General features: G+C 36.4%; 1 protein-coding gene across 8 annotated transcripts in view; it reads left to right on the top strand.

Annotated features, from left to right (window-relative positions):
* LOC306864223 (neurotrimin-like) overlaps positions 1 to 20,086 on the top strand; it is a gene marked incomplete at its 5' end in the record, with an annotated part of 340,634 nt that overhangs the window by 231,672 nt on the left and 88,876 nt on the right. The gene's annotated exons all lie outside the window — the stretch shown is intronic.

The raw sequence follows: 20,086 nt of genomic DNA, 5'->3' as shown, positions 1-20,086 counted from the left end.
TTACAAAATATCTTCCTGGAACATGATCTTTACTTAATATCCTAATGATTTTTGGCATAAAAGATAAATCGATAATTTTGACCCAATGTATTGTTGGCAATTGCTACAAATATACCCGTGCTACTTCAGACTGGTTTTGTGGTACAGGGTCACATATAAACAATTATTTTAAGCAGTTTGTGTATGTTTAACTCTTATTAACTAGCTAATTGTGTTCTGTGTGCTTGTGCGTAGCCATAGTTTATGAATAAAATTGTCCCCCAAAGTGTGGTAAATGTGACAAAATGTCCTTAATTGGAAAAAATATACATAACTAAGGAAAAGTGTGTGTGTCAGGTTTTGCCTATACTGAGGGGAACAAATGTCCCCACAGGGATAGTAAACCTAAATTCAGCTACATTGTGGGGAATAGCTAGCCACTTTAGTGAGGAAAGCAACTTAATGAACATTATAAACAATGTCTTAATGAACATTTAGAAACTTTTCAGTAAGAGTTTGTTTTAGGTTAGAGGAGAGATAATATCACTAGTTCAGCATAAAAAAACGATAGGAAGTGAATGGAAAATCCAAACAGAAAAACAAATCATGACAGAAAAACAAATGTTTGTTTGGGTGCAAAAGCCAGGCTAGTTATTTTGGTGACTAATGTTTTGGATCTTCATATGTCTTCATGAAGGAACATGAACTAGTAACCTTTAGGATATTCTCATGACTAACAGGATTACACCCACTTTAATAAAGCTTAACCGCTGTGCATGGATAGACAAACTTGCTAATGGAGATGACTGATTGACAGTGTATTTAATACACAGTGTCTGCTGTTTACTTAGAATATTAAACAATAAGCCAGTGAGGGGGTGTATGATACAACTGGAAAAATGAATTGAGGCATGGATCTTTAAAAACAACGATAATCTTAATCTTTGTTGCACACAGTGAAGACCAAACAGATGCCAGCATGGGCTGTTGTCACTTAGGCTATACTGTTGTTGTGCATTTTGAGTTTTAGGCCAGCATGTTCAAAAATATATGTAAAAAAATCAGATTTGCAGGCCAATTTTTAGGGGAAAAGTATTAAAATTGAGGAGCAGTACGGGGTCTGGAATATCAAAAAGTCCAATTATTATGTTGGATGTGTCCCAAAGCTGATGTTGTGAGACATGGACTGCATTAACGATTGATATTTATTTGAAAACAAACATTAAATCCTCTCAAATTATTCTTTTATTTAATTACACTTTTTTTTTAGCTTCAAAAAGTAGATTCATGCAGTCAACATGCCCTAAACATTTCCATGGTTGGTCTTGATTTTAGTAATATGGCAGCTCATTCTACAGTTAGTTATTTAACGTATACTTGTATAAAAAATGTTGTTTCCTGCAGTCATGCTTCCAGCTTCCTGTATTTGAGTGTTAAATCAAACCTGTCCACAAATATATTGGCTTATTTAAAATTCGGCCAAAGTTATAAACCTCCATTCAGATTGTACGATGGGTGCAGCAGTTTCACAGATGGATTGCCAGTCATTGTGACAGCTGCACAGTTTACAGTTATTGGTGTCATCATCAGTGGCGGCTGGTGAAAATTTTTTGAGGTGGGGCTGTGGCACACTGGCACAGCAAACAATTTCACAATAACAATTCACAATAAATCAAAGCAATATGATTTATTGCAATGCAGACAAAGTTAACGAACATCTGGTTACCTGTTTATTCATTAAATCATACCTGTCTCAGTAAAATTTTGGATGCTTCCATGACTGATACAAATCTGAGGATAACCATGTACAAGAAAATCAATGTGGTGGAAAAAACCTGCATGATTTTTTGGTGTTTTTTTTACTTATTTGTACAGGAATTTTGCTCTTCTCTCCTTCTGATTGACAAACTTCTCAACTACTTTCTTATTGAAGTCAGGAATGTCTTTGACCAGTTTCTTCTCAAGCATTGCCAGAGCATTAAGGTGATCCTGGGTCATTGTATTTCTTAGGAAAGTTTTGATCCTCTTCAAAGTAGAAAAGCACCTCTCTGACTCTGCTGTTGTCATAGGCGTGGTGATTATGATCTTGAGAAGACTGACAGTCTCTGTGAAAATACTTTGAAGATTGTTCTCAATCAAAAACTGGTACAGAGGAACTGCACCACTGGCAACCCCACACTCAGGGTTCTCATAGATAAGGGACAGTTCTGTTTTGAGCTTGGCCTTGTTCAGCATGGGGTATGCCTCCACTGTTGTTTCAAGTGCTGATTCAGGAAGCATCACACTGTGTTGTGGAGACAAATCTCCATGCAGCAATGTTGCACTAACGAGGCGCTGGGTGAAGGAAAACCGCTCCTTGGAATGAATCAGGATGGGATCACATACCTGTAAAACATTATCAAAGTGATTCTGAGTGAACATAACATGCACATTATATTATTACTAATGTTTAAACTCCAGTATTCCTCATTGCACTTTACTTCTCCTGATATTGAACTTGCTATTGGTTTCCTAAACAAAACAAGGTCTACAGTAGCATTTCAATTAATAAACCATCTATTTTCTGCTACATGTAAGGATATTATGTACTCAATTATTTTCCCATTTGTATGGATGACAGAAACGTCTTCATGCTACTTGTGACTGATAAGCACTTTTTTGGTACTGTACATGACATAGCCCATCTGTTTTATAACTGTGATCTATACGTTTTATATACTGAGGCCAGCTACATAGCTTTCTTAGATTAGTCTTAAAAGTTAGTGATGTAATTATTTTCTTCTACAGTTCCTATCTTTTTTAGTCAGTTCAATTAAAAGTAGACTTAAGTTTACTGTTTGGCTGACTGCTAGTTGGTCAAACTAGTGCTTAATATCTTAATACAGTAGCTAGGTTTATGCTACTGGACTGATATAAATTCCTTTTATTTGTCACCAAAAGTTGTTATATCCACTTACCCACAGAGGCAAGATAATGGCATGTGTTATACTATGTTATACTATATTCACAAAATAACACATTTACAAAGAGTCACTGCAAGAATGTTTATGAACAAAAAAATTATTTACATTTTATGGAATAATTATTTACAATATAACGCCCATACTAAACCTCAAACATTATGGATCTTGTTTTTGTTTTTGGGAAAACATAATACTTTTCACGCTCTTTCCTTGTTGGTATTTAATCATCTGTTTCTTTATAATTATAATCTATATGCCATCTTTTGTCTGTGTTTTTGTGTGTGTGTGTGTGTTTTACCTCTGTAGCTAGCCTCCGTTGTTCTCCTGGTCCCAGTGTCCTCGGTCGCTTGTTGGGCTGGTGCTGCTGGTCAGATGATGCACTGTGCCCACACAGAAAGGGAATTGAGTCCCTAAGATGTTAATAAATAATAATTAAAATAAATAAATAAATAGATGTGCTCTATGGCAATCATTCATTTTGATGGCAAGGCACAATTAAGATTTCACAGACAACTCTAGAGGGAAGTCGTGGCCTAATGGTTAGAGAGTCGGATTCGAGAGAGTCGGGTTCGAGTCTCAGGCCGGCAGGGATTGTAGGTGGGGGGAGTGAATGTCCAGCGCTCTCTCCACCCTCAATACCACGACTGAGGTGCCCTTGAGCAAGGCACCGAACCCCCAACTGCTCCCCGGGCGCCGCAGCACAAATGGCTGCCCACTGCTCCGGGTGTGTGTTCACGGTGTGTGTGTGTTTTCACTGCTGTGTGTGTGCACTTTGGATGGGTTAAATGCAGAGCACGAATTCCGAGTATGGGTCACCATACTTGGCAGTATGTCACTTCACTTCACTCAAATCTTTCTAACAACAACAGCTTTATCAGCCAATAGTAAAGGGTATTTATCTGATTGCTTGAATGTTGTTTGTGAATCCCTGGACAGCTGCTTTAATGTAGACAGGGTCGATGTTCCTCTTCTGCAGCTGGTTGAATAGCATGTCTACATTTGGCATGATCTTGTAAAACAATGTCAGGAAAAAACAGAAAGCCTTGTCTTCAAGCATCCTCACAAAACCCCCTGACTCTCTGACAGTTGAGGAATCAATCAGAGTCTCTGATGATCTGAAAACATTTTAAAAGGTCATCCTTGTGTTCGTACACAGTGTTTACAGCACAACTTTGGAAGTTCCACCGTGTTATAGAGGCCCTGGGAAGTCTGTGCCCAAACATTTGGTCAAGCACGGTGATTCGCTTAGGTGACCTGGAGAAGAAGACAGAAAATCCACCAAGGTCAGAAAAGAAAAGTGCAGATTCTGGGGATGTGTGATGTCATCTGCTGCATGATGAGGTTCAGCTGATGCACGTAGCAGTGAACGTAGTGAGCATTTTTGCAGACGTCCATAATCTTATGCTACACTACGCCGGTGCTTCCTCTCATCACAGTAGCCCCGTCATAAGTTTGGGCAATTACTTTGTTTTTTTGTCCATTTGGTAGAATGGTACTTAGACTGTTCAGAAGTGCTGTAGCGATGGAGTCGGTGTTTGCGTTCTGGATGGTAAATAACTCAAAAAAGCGCTCTTGGATGTTACCATTGGAATCGATGTAACGTAGCACAAACACCAGCTGACGCGGGTGGAAACGTCAATCGTCTCGTCAGCTTAAATGGCGATGAAATCAGCGGCAGTTACTTCCTCCAGAATGTAATCCTTTACCACTGATAGCATGGAGTCCAACAGCTCGTTTTGTACCGTCTTTGATGTGCCCTTAAAAATGGTTGCTATCTTAAGGTGCTCCTCTAGCACATTGTCTAGCGAGGCAACAAAATCCACTTAACCCCTAAAAATGCCAGGGTTGTCTGACGAGTCAGTCTCATCGTGCCCATGCAAGGCCAACTCAAAAGCCCCACAAAACTTAACACAATCAATTATCTTGGATAAAATATACCTGTTTTTATCCACCTCCTCGTTGTGTTTTCTTATCGCAATCCTGTGGCCGTCGTCTAACTGAGTAGCGATGTTTACTCTTCCCAAAATGGCTAGTTTGACGGAATTATCCATGTGTGCCCTGGTGTTCTCATGTTTTCTTACTTTCTCGGACAGGTGCTTTATATCTCTCACTCCCTCAACTGTCCATGCTGGATCTGCCCCAGTTGCTTTAAACAGCAAGCACGGGAAACAAAATAAGGCATTAGCAGAGATAAGGCATTAGCACCAAACCTTTTTGGTGTACCAGCGGGAATAGTAGCTTCGCGTGTACTTCTTCCTTTTTTCACTTGTCTGCTGTCTGATTAGGTCAGGCTGATCTGGACCCAGCTCCTTTACCTTCAGTTTTTCTAAGTTCTCCTCTCAAACGGACATTGGAGTAGAGATTGTAAAGAGTTAGGCTCGTGTCCGGAATTACTAACACCTGAGTCTGCCATTGTCACGTAATTGAAAATTGCGCCACTACAGACCAGCCTTGATTTTAGCAGCTTGGGGCGACAGAAAAATCGCCCATTTCAGTTAAGATTTGAGGATGCTGATTGGCTAAATTTTATGTCACATCTTGAATATATTTATATCTTGAATCAGCATTTGACTAAATTCTACAAAGACCCGCCTCCTGTGGGCGATTTCTCAATCGCCCCTCAGCTGAAATTGAGACGTGCTGACAGGCAGAGAGGACATATGGTGATGGTGAAAACATATATTTTTCACAGAAGATTTTCTAATACATCAAATCATACAAATATACATTTAAATAATTTATATAATTATTATTTTGTGTGTGTGGTTCAGGGAGGGCGGCGCCCTAGCGCCCTCTATTGGCCAGCTGCCACTGGTCATCATACCCGACCGCACAAGGTGATGTTTTCAGTCATATCGCCCCCCTCAGGTGAACATTAGCAGAAAACTAACTCTGGCAGTTCCAATTACTCTTAGGCAAAACATAAGGCCATTACATTAAAATAAGATTCATTGTGCAAGTCCTCAACAACGTGGGCTAAATTAAAGCCCTCTTACAGAATTATGTGACACAATTTGAGGGAGTTTGAGAGCAGTGAGTGGGCGTTGAAGTGCCGAACTGTCTGGAGAGGATTATGGGATATGGCAATATATTGGCTGGAAGACGAAGAGGAGGGCTGTTATGGTTTAAAAGGTGAAATTGATGAGGAGCAGAAGTACAAAAAGAAATGACACAAGTAACAATTAAAATAAACAACCGCTCATTAACAAATGTGCAGATGAGAAAATGTGGTTGCCAGAAAAAACTACAGGTCACAGATGACAGGTCAGTAAGATTTTAGGATGGTTTAAGCAATTAAAAGAAAACATGTTAATGAGGAATACAAAACAAGCAGCCATGAATTCACTAGCGTTGTGAGACTTACAATCCTAGCTTCAGATTTGGAGAGAGTAAATCCTGTTTTCCCTTGAGTGTTGTGATTTGCCATGTTTGAAAATCTGTTAGGAAATTAACTAGCATGACAATAACTTTCCTGACAAAAGGCCTGTTTTGTTTGTTGCAAAAAATAAATGAACTGTATCATATGGAAGAAGAAGAAAAAAAACGACCTAGGGTATAAACCAACAATCGAAACGCAAGCCAAACTTGTCGAACTTAATGAATTTCCACATGCTACTTCCTAGCTCTATCTCTCTGGTTACAGCTGCCAACCTTTTCGCATTTTGCTATTTTAAAGCTGAGTTGATATGGCTACCCAACACCGAGAACCCTGATTGAGGAGTAAGATACTGTATTAAGGAATCAGACTTAATTAATCCTGGGTCTGTAGTTTTAGAGTGTATTGGATGGAAACAGCACTCACTTTTTCACTTGTGGTGGCTGAAAGACCTGTGATTTATTGGTGTGCTGCTTTCATACCTTGTTAATACCACCGAGAGCTGGTACGCTGGCCTTGTGCTACTTGTTGAAACTCAGAGCAGCCAATTCCCTCTCTCCCAGCATTTTCACTCTCAACGTGGAACAAAAAAACATCTCTGAGATTTACCTCAGCAATTTAGTAGGTGGTTAAACAGCATGAAAACATTCATACCATCTCATGACGGTTCCCGGAGAATGCTGCTCTCATGTTTGCAGGGAGTGCTCCTGAGTCTTCTGTGATATTATCTTCCAGCCACTTGTCTGTTTGTTGTTGTTGACACCTGGTATATCAGCTGTCGTCATCGCCAGCCTCCCAAATGCTGCTGGATAGAAGCAAATCCCTGCAATTTCTGAAGAGTCCACCAGGTTTAACCTGCATATCAATCCAATATTCTTTCTCTCTCTGTGGATTTGTGTTTAAAAGGGGTGCATTATTTGGTCAGACAATATTTTGATTATTTTTATAGGTAAATGCAATTTGAACTGTGATGTGATAAACAATCAACACCTATTTTTGTTGTTGTTTGGGAGTTTGTGCGTGATGATTGGAAATTTTCACTATATTTGCATATAGTGTGGGAATAATTCCACAAGGCTGTTGGCTCTGACAGTACATGTGTTCTTTAAATCTGTTGTATTAGACTAAATGTATATCAAATGTGAATTTGTTAAGATAGTAATTAATTTAATCCAGATACATAAATCCCTACTAAACAGTATAAAGTACAATTGAAGCAGCAGCTCTCATGTTCCCGGTGCAAGTTCAGGAAAAAAAACAAAAAAAACAAACTTGTGTTAAAAAAAGAAAGAAATTTAAAAATAAATAAAAACAAATCAGTGAATCAGTTGAATGAATGACTCGACGACTCACTCTTTGCGTCACTTGTTGCTACTGTATTGATGTAACTTGCGGAAAGTTGCCCATCACTACATAGCAACTTTTTTCACAAATTTTTTGAAAATTGAATTTTCTTCACAAAATGCTAATATCCAGTTTATTCTTTCAGTTCATGTTTCATGTTTATTCTGAAATATTATTGTACATGTAATATGTACCATAAAGGCTTCTTCACAATGTTATTCTGATCTTTTCAGATCCTAAATGAAAGCTCGACAGAGGTGTAGTATATCATCCATCATAAAAAAAGTCTTTTTAGATTTTATGCATCAGCTGAACTTCATCTCTTCCCGTTACTTCTCCTCACAAATCTCAGCTGTGATATCTAGCAATCACATATTCCTGTAGAAAGCTCAAAGTTCTCTTGTATTAACTGAATCGTATTGATCGATCAGATATATTGCGAATATCTGCAGCAGAGACGGAGAAGAGAATAAGCGGCAGAGGTTTGAATGGACTGCTGCTTTGGAAAAAAAATAAGCTTCTTGCTGATAAGATTGAGAAGGCGGTAATTTGATTTCACAGCGAACTGCTCAACATTATCTGTCTAATTCCACTTTCCTTTACCTTACATCAACATTCTCTTGTCTCTCATTAAAGCCTAATCATTTGAGCCACCATCACAGGGCCAGACAGGAGCATGGGGTGCTGTCAGAATGAATGACCATCCAGATGATACAGAGACCCGGGATTAATCAGTGTTTTGATATTTCAGAATTAATTTGAAATGGCTGAAATGGACCTCTACTGTAGTTTGATTTATTTTTTGGCTGAAAGGAGCTTGCGTCCTGCCCCGGTAAGGGGATGAAAGACTAGGTGCATCTGTTAGCGAGTGCATTAGCGACAGCTGTTTGTCACTCTTTCCGGGTTTGAACCGCCATCGGGGCATAATGACATTGTGGCAGCTTTTTGGCTTGACCACACAACAAATGGTCCAACACCTTGCTGTCTCTCAGACCATTTCCTTTCACCAGACTCATTAACCTTTGAGAGGACAGAGAGTGAGAGAAGGAAAAACAAAAACAAGGCAGAAAAACACTGCGGCTGAAATCACACTTAGCCTCGGTTTTTCCTGTTTTTCTTTGGAACCTGAAATCACAGAAAGTGTCCTCTTCAAAAAGGTCTCCATCATCTTTTGCTTTGGCTTTCTCTCGATAAATTTGGCCTAGATGATTTATTTCCTGACCACGAAAGCAGCATTGTGATTTTGAAGAAATTGCATGTTTTCGATATCCATTACTTGCCTTTGAGAGAAGAGATGGGCCACTTGTGAAGTCAAATATGCCAAGTTATGTAACCTCAAAATGACAAATGCTTTTTTGTTTTTCACCAAATAGTGGATGTTTTAAAGCATACATCAGTTCTCAGTCTAGAAATCACTATATGATGCTGCTGAACAGTTCTTCTACAACTTGTGCTTAATTGTGCTCAAATTTGGTGTACAAACCTCAGAAATGTGCTGTCTTGATAACTTGTACTGTATATATTGGCATTATATTGACTGTTGGTCATGCTGCTTTGTCACTGACCAACCTCTATTGACCAATACTTAGAAATATGAAGTATGTATGCTGTTGTATTTAGCTGTATTTAAAAAGTACTTGTAAGTGTCTGCTAGGACATTATCCAGTAAGTTAACAGACACGTCCGTTAAACCTAAAACATAATGCAATGAGTTGAACACCTGGAAAAAATGAATATTGGAAATTCCTTCATTCCTTTTTTTACAGTTTTTTTTTTATATAGTTTACTCTTCAGGTTAATGCATCTAAAATTACTCTGATAGCAGAAAATGATATGCTGTCAAATTAAGTTTATATTTTCCAAATAACATTTTAATCACTTTTATTGGATTCAGTGCAATGACAAATTAAATTTAAAATCCATTTATGTAATTTACATAATATCACACTTAATATTTTTTTCTCATAGTTTACACGAGTTTGTATGCATACAAAATAAGTATACCTGCATTTGTATTTAACGAAGGGCTTGTCATATTTGGGGGTTCTTTTGGGAGTCAAAAAATTGGAAAACTCCAGATATATAAGCTTCCTTCCCAAGATTTTTGCTCAGTATTTAGTCTCTGGATGTCTTTTTTCCTCTTGTTTTATTCGACAGAAATAACATACATCAAGCTCATTTTAGAACCATTTCAAAACAACAAAAGCTTTTCTGTATTTCTTCAGCGTTACCTAGCACAGGTTTCCAGCACTTCACTTCATTCTTAAAATGCATCCCCGCTGCAAAACGCACTCCTTAGACTTGATATTTTTCCCACGCATACCTATTAGAAAATCCTGAATGCTGTTTGCAGTCTACTTTATCACCAAGGCCCAGAACTAAGCGGTTGATACCTGTATCCCCAGAGCTGGTGCTAGTGGGAGAGAGATGTAGGACTCAGCTTTTCAGCATGTCACTTTTTTTCTGCCAGAATTGAGTCAGTGTGGCGAGCGGTTCAGGGCTGGCTAGTGCAGGTGTGTGGTGCTGAGTGCCTGTGGTGTGGCGTTGCTCAGGGCATCTGGACCGCAGCCAAAGACTTTAGAGGTGGGAGACTGGTTTCACTGAATTAGGTGCTTAAAGGTCTAAACTCCGCTTCTGCAGAGCAAGGTTAACAAAATCAAGACTGCACAAGCATAAACACACAAAACACATCCAAACACATACAGTTAGGGTTGCCACCTGTCCCTTAAAATATGGAATCGTCCCATATTTAAAAGTAAAATGATGCGTCCCATATCATATCAATATGGGACACGATTTGTCCCGTATTTTACAAATGCAAACACATAGTTGAATCAACAAATAAGTATTTTGCACTGTTTATAATACTAATAGCAATTATAATAAAATAAATTTCATATGAGGTATTAGAGAAGCTCATTTGTGCGTGATTGCATTTTGGCGTTATTGTTTTTCATTGTGACGGAGTCTCCAGAACGCACTCCGTTAAAGCCCTTTCACGCGAGCGGAGCATGCGCTAAACCTGTGCTGTTTAAAACATCTAGGAGCTCACACCTGCCCTTTGAACACCAGGCTTTCCAGATGTAAGGCTGAATGGGAAAGTTATCAATGGGTCTGTCCAGTAACTAATGATGAACGCGCAGTTTGCAGAGAAGCAGAAGTTGCTCACGGTGAACTGTGACTTAAAGGGACAGTTCAACCAAAAATAAAAAAATTGTCATCGTTTACACACCCACAAGATGTTCCAAACCTGTAATAATTTCTTTCTTTTGCTGAACATAAAAGAAAATACTTTGAAGAATGTGGGTAACCAAAGAGGTTCTGGTCTCCAATGACTCTGATAGTATTTTATATATTTTTTTAAGTTACTGAGGACCAGCAGCTGTTTAGTTACCCACATAAGTATCTTCTTTTGTGTTCAGAATAAAGATATATTCAGAATATTCTATACATTATCAGAGCTTGGTAGACATAATTATTATATTTCTAGACATTATTAGACAGATGAATTAATAGATTATGATTATTATGTTCTGATTGAACGGCCAATCACTCACTCCCTTGTACTCGTCTATTACACGCATAATCAATGTTATGTATAGATATAGACCATCATCATTTGCTTCCCTTCATTTTGCTTGAATAAAAAGACTTCTGAGACCTGGGTATTTTTAATCCGCTGACGGGACTGGGTCTGTCACACAAAGTGAAGCAATTTGCAAGAAGAATTTCCGTCTCTTGTTTATTTCTCGCGGGAGGGTCTGTCATTAAAGCGACAAGATGTTCACAATCTGTCTTATAAGAGATGAAGAGGGTATTTAATACATATTATGTCATATTATGTGTTCCGCTTTGCACCAAAATTGCCTAGGGACATCTTTTTTCTTAGGTCATGCAAACACACTATTCTGTAAAAAAGTATTTTGGAAAATTACCTACTCTGAGAAATTTAGTTCTGTCCAGAGAGGAATATCAGTGATGGCACAATCATTTTGACGTTCATTGAATGCTGTTACTAAAGCAAAATTTCTTGTGCTGCTTGGTGCACCTTCATTATGGATCTTGACTTTTTATGGATTTAGAAGAATGAGCAAATTAGCAAGTCAAGTATGATCCTCACCTAAATCATTTTTTCCCCCTTAATTTTATACTTAATGATTATATCATCGTATATTTAATATAGTATATGCATGCAGCCATACTGCCGTGCAAAGGCAAAAGACCGTAACTTAAATTTTGGTCAAAAATGAGTTATTGATATTTTTTGGGACATTCAAGACATCCTTTATCATGTACATAAGTATCTTGAGTCAATTTCATTGTTTATCTGAGAAAATAATGGGTCGTTTCAACCATAACTTCAAAAAGCCACAGAGAAACCAAGGCAGAACATCGTATAACACCAGTTACCGCTCTTTCGCTTTGTTTGGAATGCTCAAATTGAGTTATACGGTATTCTGCCTTTGTTTTACAGTCCATTAAAGTCTGCCGCATTTTAATTATGGTGTAGACAATATGGATAGATCGTGATCTCCCAAACAGCTCCATATAACAAAGCACTGTAAAGACTAGACACCTTGGCAGCATTCCGTAATCGTGAATAACCTTTAATGATTTTTTCCCCCCATTTTTGTAATGCAGATTATTCACCAGGCTGTCACTTCTAGTTGGACGCGTGTGGACTCGAATGCTGTAGCATGATCAATCATATTCAATGATCAATCACAATTTGAGTTCACAATTTTTTTATGTAAATAATTTTCATTACTAAAACATCTAATTGCCAAATTTCCAGTGTCCTACCTATAATTAATTTGGCTGGACAAGTACAAAAGTCATTTAAAGTCATTTTTCTCAGTTTCTCACACTAGCGAGTTAAGGTCTTTTGCCTTTGTAGGGCAGCATATTCATTTGTTAATAATTATAACACAAAAATTGCTTAGGAGGTTAACCTACTTTTAGTGAAAAAATTGTATACTAGGAACATCTGTGGCATTCATTCATTTACTTCTACGTTTATTATTTTAGGATTTATTATATATATGGTATATTTATAATATATATTTATTTATAATAAATTATTCATTATAAAATATAAATCATGACTATAATAATAATAATAATAATAATAATAATAACAATAATAAATTGATATCTGATTTTAAAATAATTTAATTTAGGTTAGCATTTATATGAATGTGTAAGTAAAAGTCTGAAGTTTTAACATAATTTTTGCTATTTTTTAAAAAGTACATCTAATAAGTGTAGTCTCTCTGTTTATATGATGCCATCGATTATCATGTGTAATTATAAAAATGAGATGAAAATGCTGTTTAACAGTTTTTGACGAAGGATATAATGTCTTGCTGTCACTGTCATGTCAGCTATCTAGTTATGGAGCAGATGCGATGTCTTTTTTATAGATGTGGTGCTTTTTATATACCCAAACAAGCTGAGAAAATAGTTACATATATACATTTTATCTTTAAAACAGAGCTGATGTTGGAGCCGTGGTTTAGTAGTTAACACACTGAGCTTCAGTGCTGAAAGGGGCTAAATCTGCCTCGTAATGTTATCTTTTCCCATTCCCCCTCTCTCTCCTTATCATTTCCTGCCTACTCTGTACTCCTCTCAATATAGAGTGGCATGCGGCCAAAAAAAAAATAGAACGAAAATAGATCTGTGGAGGAACACCTGACTTTGTAGTGTCTTGGCGTGACTATCTGAGCTGCTATAATTAATTCTGATTCGCTGAACATGTAGACTGATAGACTATTGATTTTGTGTTGATGGCAAGATTGTACATCAACCCTGAGAAGGACTGATCTTCTGTGTCCCGTCAGTCAGTCTCTTTACCCCTCGCAGTAGCTGCAATTCTCCTCTGTTCACCCATCCAGCGCTTTAAACGAGTGTTATGACAGGCTGCTGTGACCTTCTTTAACTTTCAAGCCACTGCTGTCTTTTGACAAGAGAGACGGGTGAGGGGGGAAAAAAAAGGTTTTTTTCTTTTGCTGCAGAACCAAGAATCACAAAGCCTAGTAAGAATGTTCCAAAGACTGTTATGAAGCACTATTTTTTGATGCCTCGCATGACTTTCTTATGCAGACGCACCTGAGAGAAGAACTCCATGCTGTATTTAAACAGAACCCCATGGCTTTTCTCAACAAATTGGAGCTTCATACTTTCAAGTCTCCTGGAAACAGAAAAGTGGGAGTTCACACAACTTAGAATCAATCTTGAATTTCCACATCATAGAAGCCCTCAGGGTTCGAGAGACAAAACTCTCTGTCTGTGCCGCAATGCTGAGGTGAAGCCCTCTGTGCTCTTTTAATCAGCAAGGACTCCAAGAGCGAGACCTCACATGCCTTCCCACTGCATTTTCATCATGCACTAATAATGCGGTAATCAAAAAACCCAAGGAACTTGTGCATGCAGCTTCTCTGAGTAACATAACCTAACATTAACATTATAATGATCCTGGCCAATCAGAGTGTTTATGCATACAGAGCTGCATGTCACCTGCTGTTGATTTCTCTGTTTTGAAAGTTTTAATATTATAAAACAAGGCTGTTGTTGGATTTTACTAAGAGTGGGGAATATTTATAGAAATTAATACTTTTATTTAGCAAGGTTGCATTTAATTGATCATAAGTAACATTAAAACATTGATGAAATTATACATTTTATTTTTATTTTAAATAAATGCTGCTCTGTAGAACTTTCTATAATAATAATAACAGTAATAATAATGATAATAATAATAATAATAATAATATTTTCTTGAGCACCAAATCAGCATATAAAAATGATTTCTGAACGATCATGGGACACTGCAGACTGAAGTAATGGCTGCTGAATATTCAGCTTTGCTAAATTTTCACTATTTTATTCTGAAATTAATTGTGATTAATCACAATTAATCCCACCTAACATTAAAGTTTTTACATATACTTTTATATTGCAATAATTTCACATTTAATCTTCAAATTAATGTAGAAACAACATAAAGACAGTATATATTTTTTTATATTTGTTTAGTGGCATCTTTTTTTATGACTGAAGGCAAGTATCACTGATACCAATACAACGGATGTCTTGTTCTTTCTTTCTTAATATTTAACTATAGACTATAGCCATTCAGCATTACAGTATAATTGAGAGCTATCAATTGTAACATTTATTAGACTTTAAAAAAGAACAACTTCTAATTTAAGTGAACTTAAAACGATCTTCACATAAAACCCATTATAATAAATGCCATATTTACCTGTGCCTTGCAGCAAGTAGAAAATATACAGAAATTGAATAAAGTTATCAAACACTAGGCTAAATTTCTAATTAAATATAGATGAATACTTAAAGCTACTGATTTTAATTTTTTTTTCTTTTGTTCTTTGATTAACAGACATCACAGCAGCTGGATTATTAGGAGATTTGGCTGCTAGTACTTTAAGAGTTTCCGCTGCTGAATGTGACGCGGATCTGACATGCATGCTCGTAGTTTCATTTGCCTTTTAATATTGTAATTTTAATACGTTCTGCATCTAAATGCAACTCTTGTCAAGAAAAGAGAGACAGAAACAGCAGTTGTGAGTGGGGTGGATAACCTTAGCTCCGCCCCTGCATTAACTGCTTTAAATATTTTTAATACGTTTTATACGCTAATTAAAAAAAAAAAATTTAAACAATAAAAAATAGCATACATTACAAAAATAATGTGCATTACACTAGTATGTACTAGTAATTAGGCATTAGGAGTATTACAAAACTAGTATGAAATACCAAACTCATATAATTTACTGTACAACATTTGATTTCAAAATTTGATTTAACTTCTTCAGTCTCAGTAGTGCCAAAGCATCATCAGCAGTTTTTAGTGGTTAAATACAATCCGATCTCTATTATGTGCCGTTTACACCTGTTTATTGTTGTTGTGACAAAAGGGGATTTCAGAAATCATGTTTACACAGCAGAGGAAACTCTAGCGCTCGCAGAGCCTCCTCCATATTAATTCATATTAATGAATGTAATTCTGAGCTTCAATGACAGCGGCACTTCATAAATATCACAATAAATCTCTCCTTTACCTCTAACATGGCTTGTTGGCTTATGAATATCACATTTTATTGGTTTTGTCAGTCAAGATTCCGCTAGTGCGATGCAAAATGCAATACCTCACAGAGCTGAGATGTGCTATCTGGCTAGCTTTAGTGGTTAAGGTTTGATTCTGAAGACACCTAGTCATTTTATGTATTATTTAGTGTGTTGAATATGATTTAGAAGAAGCTTGAAGGCTTCATTGAGATGGTAAAATGGTATTATGTTATGGTTTCTGCATTCATTGAGTGTAGGTGAGGATTCTTGAGTTTTCAGGCCTTTTCATAATTTAAAGGCAATTTCGGTTCAACTGAATGTGATTTGTAATACTCAAACCCATTTGAAGTTTTGCTGTTAGACCTCTAGGCCTCAGTAGTGCTGTGTATTTCTGTAACAGGTTTTATAAGGGTTTTTTGAGTTGTTGAAGTAGTTCTGAAGGATCATTTTGGAATTTATTATTTTCTGTGAAGACAACACATGACCCGATAACAGATTAATCTGAGATTGATTTGTAGTCTGTGCAAATTTGAATTGGAGCGTGTCTGCTAACACATGTGAGACACTAGATCAGTGGGTCCAGTGCTGTATGGATGACCTACTTATAGTGCTGAAATCCAATTAGCCCACACTAATAATCTAGACTAAGTCCTGTGTGGACACCACAGATCTGCAGTGTAAGACGTGTCTGGCTGGCTGAGCAAATTCAAAGTCTTGGCCTGTGATGGAAACGAGAACTCTGCCTGATTTAATTAAAGTCAAAACATGATGAAAGGGACGGGTAAATTGCCCATCGGTTTTAAATATTGCACACGGGTGAGCTGCCTCTTGACCCATAAGACATTATGACACACTCATAAAGCTAAAATAGACATAAAGAATGACATCAATTTAGCGTGCATAACTTTGTAGCAATGTCAGACAGCTAGCCCATGTCCATGTCTAAATTAACAGATATATTGTGGGAAAATATGCCTACTTATATATGTATGTATGCATGTATGTATGTAGGGTAAACGTACCTATTAAGCTCACCAAAATCTACATTGAGACATTTTTAGTGCACAAGATATTGGTTTCAGTACAAAAAGTTATGTTAAAATAAAATATTACTCTCTCACACAAAAATATTAAATTTTATTTTAAATGACAAAAGCATTTAAATTAAGATATACATAATTAAATGCAAAAAGTCTGGCTGTGCTTAATGGGTACATTTTTGTACCCTTTAAGAACACCCCTGTTCCCATTAAGCTCACATCATGTTGTATTAAAATTCTTGTTTATTTTAAGGACATTTTTAAAAGAATAATTGTAAAAACATATATTTTTCTGTTTCTATTCAATCACAAAAAAACAGAACACTAAAATCAAGCAACCAGGCATTCAAGTCGATCAGTTATATATTCATAGTGAAGTGTCATTAAAGCACATATCAACATCTATACTAGTCCACTTTCAGCTAAGCAACATATTCAAAAATCAAATAAAACAAACCAATAAACATTTCATTCATGGGGATGAACACAGAAACTAGCCTCATTATGAAACATCTTTTTAAATGGATGTCAACTTATCTATAATCTCTTAAGGCTGGAATACACTACACGATTTTTGCCCCGATTTTTTCACAGATTTACAGTCTGGAGAAGTTGATGCTAGTTGGCAAAGGTCAGAGCCAGTCTGCAGATTTGAGTCGACAGAATCCATAGAAAATGTATTAACTTAACTTAAAGTGACAACCATCAGTTAATATTTAAAGTCTGTTTATGAAGTATTTACATAGACGTTCAATGTGGACGAGCTTAAAGAGAGCACACTGAGATTAATTGGAGCAGCAACATTTTTTATTAAATTTAATGTAATATTTATTAAAATGACAGGGCTTTTGTTACATAAATAGTCTAGGAGGTCATATATTATAAATACATATTTTAATATGAACAACTATTATTAACAAAATCTATGAAATTATACTTTTTCTTATTGATGTCACACTGAAACTGTGTGATTTTCATAGTAGTGCACCCTTTAAGCTCACCTTAAAATAATAAGAAATCTTTCAAAATGACAGCACTGTAAAATGACAGACCAGCAATAAACTGTCAATTTATAATTTCATGGATGTAAAAGTACAAGCCAGTAAAGCCTGTGAAGTAATATGTTAGCGTAGCACACAATCTTATACAGCTAGTCAGCTAACTGTGTTCTGTAGCATCTGCGCTGTGTTGCTAAAACTATCTTTTGGATCTAATGTAATTATTTCCCACATCCAAGTTCCAGGATATAATATGCAAAATTCTGAACATTAATCTCTTAATTTTACAATAAGTGGTGAAACTTACCAAAAATAAAGGCTTAAACATCTAAAAACGCACATTTAAGGGGTTCCTCTTTTGGTGAAAGTTTTTTTTTTTGTATCTGATTGACTTGAAATTATAGGAGGTATATAGTAACAAACACATCAATTGGTTAAGACATCAAGCAGGATAATAAATTACTTTTTTCTTTTTATAATCTGATATCAAAAATGGAAGTGTGCTTAATACGTTTACCCTAATTGCAGTTCTAATTTTATTATTTTATGATTTAGCCTATTATATTCATGATATATATTTTATGTATGTATACTATACATAATTCATAGCAAAATGATGTATAAGTGCAGTATTATTACTTTACATTAGTGCTGTCAAACGATTAATCGCTATTAAATACATCCAAAATATGTGTGTACTGTGTATATTTATGTATATATAAAGACACACAAACCGTATGTTTTGAAAATATTTACATGTATTTACGTGTGTGTGTGTGTGTGTGTGTGTATATATATATATATATATATATATATTCATATAAATTATATTTAATATATAAACGTAACATATTCTTAAATATATTCATGCATGTGTGTGTATTTGGTATATCGCGATTAATCATTTGACAGCACTACTTTACATCTACATTTTTTATTTGTTTAATATATTTATATTGTTATTGTATTATGATAAAATATGAATAATTATTATTAATAATTATATTTTTATATTTAAAATAACAAAAAATATAATTGGTAATGCTTTGCACTTCTATATTATATTATATTATATTATATTATCAATCATAAATTCATAAAATAATACATGTAAAAATAATAATTATTGTTGTTATTATAACTTTACACTTCTACATTATATAGAAGTGTGTCACTTATTTTTAATTATTTTTTATTTGAATTATTTAATTGAGTGCTCCAACTACCTCAAGAAGCTCAAACTCAAGCTCTTGTTTGGGGCAAGATTATCTGTTTCACTGAACATCTGTGGGGTGCCTAGTTTAGAAATGACTCACTTTATATTAAACTACCCTAAACTGTGGTATACCTCTAGATTAGCATTGCCCTTGTAACTTCGCTGCCAGCTTTTCGCCACAGTTGCATTGTGTTCAAACAGCTCCACAGCTGATTAACAAATAGGCGTTTTTGTTTGTACATCTGTTAGGTTTTTTTTTTTTTTTTCATGTGCGTAATTGGACGTTCTGAGGGCATCGGTTCAAACAGAGCATCACAATGGCAGGCCCAGGGTTTCGCCAAGTCCCTGGTGCCCTTTCTGTCACTGTTGATTGTACGTTGGTTAATGGGGGAAATCCGTGTGTACGGGTGCAGCCTTCTGTGCTGTAACATTGGCCAGTTTGTGGATTGGTTCATCAGCTGTTCGGCCTGTCATTATAAGACAAATACGAAGCACTTAAATGGCATTGGCTCCTATTACAGTCACTTAACCACTGGGAATAAATGGCTGTACATTTCATTTTGCTTTTCTGTCTGCTCCAGCGGCTCTCTCTCTTCATTAGCATCGGCAACAGGGCGATTTGCTTTTGTCTGTGACTGGAGGCACTTAGTGCCAGTTCAACTGGAGCTTTATGTGTGGGTCTAAGATCAAACCTTTTCACGAGCACCATCCCGGCACTGACTTGAGAGCTGGAAACACATAAGATGTTCTATATTTACCCTACGTGACACGGTATAATCTCAGTGTGTATGTCGGCATATGTGTCCATGCCAGGAAAGAAATCATCTAAGGCTAAAAACGGGCTCCCGCTGGTGTTGATTGTTTGTTTCTCTGTATGAATTTGTGATATGCTCTTGCATCTGATGTTGCTGTCTGAAAGGCTCTCCCACGCTGTAGCATGATGCGCCATAAAAGCGTGCAGGCTGACGTGTCTCTCGTTTCGTGGCTGACGCATATCTGATATCTCTGGATCTCTCATCAATGGGATATTTACTCTAAAGCCTTGCTTTACAATCATAATGTTCCTCTTCGTTCAC

The sequence above is a fragment of the Barbus barbus genome (assembly GCF_936440315.1).
Source record: "Barbus barbus genome assembly, chromosome: 45".
In the NCBI taxonomy this organism is placed as follows: Eukaryota; Metazoa; Chordata; class Actinopteri; order Cypriniformes; family Cyprinidae; genus Barbus; species Barbus barbus.
Note: the sequence above shows the minus strand (reverse complement) of the source record. Positions and strands in the feature narration are given on the sequence as shown.